Below are 1,835 nucleotides of genomic sequence, written 5' to 3'. Positions count from 1 at the left end.
TTAAAAACTGTAGCATAGCTTCTTTTGGGTGATGCTGTTATGAGATCAATTGGTATATATTACTTGCAGTAATTGTTTCAATTTTCCTTATTGACTTTTATGTCTTCCAGATTGTTAATTTTAGTACTATTAGCCTCTACATGAAATGCATGAGTATTTTGTCATGTAAATGAGAGCAAAGATAGGAATTGAGTCATAGAGATGCAAACCCCAGTATTGATTTATTATTAATACTGGAAGGTCACCATCTGGACAGTTCCATAAAATAATACATCTGCATTGCTGCTAAATAGGAGCTTTAACATCTGGATCATATTATTCCAAATTTTCCTCATCCACTCATCATAGCAAGAGGAATTTCCTGACAAATTAGATTGCTGCCCAAAGGTAAAATGTTTTTTTCATTACCATATTTTAAATGAGCTCAAAAAGACCTAAAAGTGAAGTCAGCATCAGCATCATAGATAATTTTCCCATTTTCTAATTATGCAGATTAAATACAAGAACCAACTGAAAAACATCCATCTGTCCTCTGCTTCCCTCGCAATGGCCTTCCCCACTCTGAGGAAGTAAGAATGACTATCACCAGGAAATTCAACCTAAGAGCATTATCCCACTATCCTTTCTGTCTTGTGGCATAAGGTAAAAACTGTATACATAAAGAAAGCAAGTTGTAATAATTAGATTTGTTGTAAGAGATTGACCTTACCAGAACTTTTAACTTGGCAAGACAAGCTAACTGGCTCCCTAAAAATCTAGTTTCTTTTGATGTAGGCATATTCAAATACCCAAAAACATATGCATTGAAGAAATAATAAATAAGGCTGTTTGGGGTTTTTAAGGTTTAGTTAACATGATTATATTTGACAGCACTTTGAAAATTGGCAGGAATTTCTATGTTAAGTAAATCAACCAACCTTATTTTTTCAAGATTTGCCTCATTACTTAGGTACAGAAATCAATGCTGTCATGACTATGCTGTTTCGTTTTTCAGCTGTATTCCCAAGTAAATTCTTCTGTGACTGCCATATGATACAAGTTATATAATCAGTAAAATGGGCAGCCACCTATGGCACAGGGCACAAGGCTTTTGTGTTTGATCTACCTTTCTATCTGAGATGTTTTTATGCCAGGGGAGAACAACTTTGTTCATATATATCATATTTATTTAATTTTCACCAATGGACAGCTTCCAACAGCAAGCAAATTGCATTATAAGAGTCAGCTGAGTACCTGATAGTCAGAATTTCTTTTAGGAAAACACGGAGTCAGAATACTAATAAGCTTTTTCCTTTCTTCTCCATTTGCTATATTAGACTTCTGCCTTTATGTTGATAAAAATAGGCTAGTATAGGACAGGATAGAATGTTTTTTCAAGGATGGTAATTCTCTAACATTCTTTGTTGCCACTCCACATCCCAGAGTACATAATACAGTCCAAGCAGTTGCCTGCACCTCGTTAAGTGCAAAACTTGTGAGTAAAATGGAGAAATGAGTGTTATTTGAACACATATGCAAACCCACTGGAAATCAAGTTTTCACAAGGTGAATTAGCAGAACACAGGCTTCATGTTTATTTTGAAAAATCTAAAATAATAAAATTCTCAGAAGTAGTTGAGAAACAATAATTTTCTCTAATTTGCTTCCTTTTCATGTGGAAGTTAACCCCAAACTGTCAGCTACCATCTGAAGAAAAAAAACCCACAGGTATCAGAATGGCCTACATTTTATTTCAAACCAAGACTTAATAGAAAAAAACCCAAATCCTCCTCTTCCTTTTTTTTTTTTTTTTTTTTTTTTTTTTTTTTTTTTTTTTTTTTTTTCTTTTCCCCTTT

This window comes from Anomalospiza imberbis, chromosome 4, assembly GCF_031753505.1.
Source record: "Anomalospiza imberbis isolate Cuckoo-Finch-1a 21T00152 chromosome 4, ASM3175350v1, whole genome shotgun sequence".
Taxonomy (NCBI): Eukaryota; Metazoa; Chordata; class Aves; order Passeriformes; family Viduidae; genus Anomalospiza; species Anomalospiza imberbis.
The sequence above is the reverse complement of the archived record's forward strand: the minus strand, read 5'-3'. Positions refer to the sequence as shown.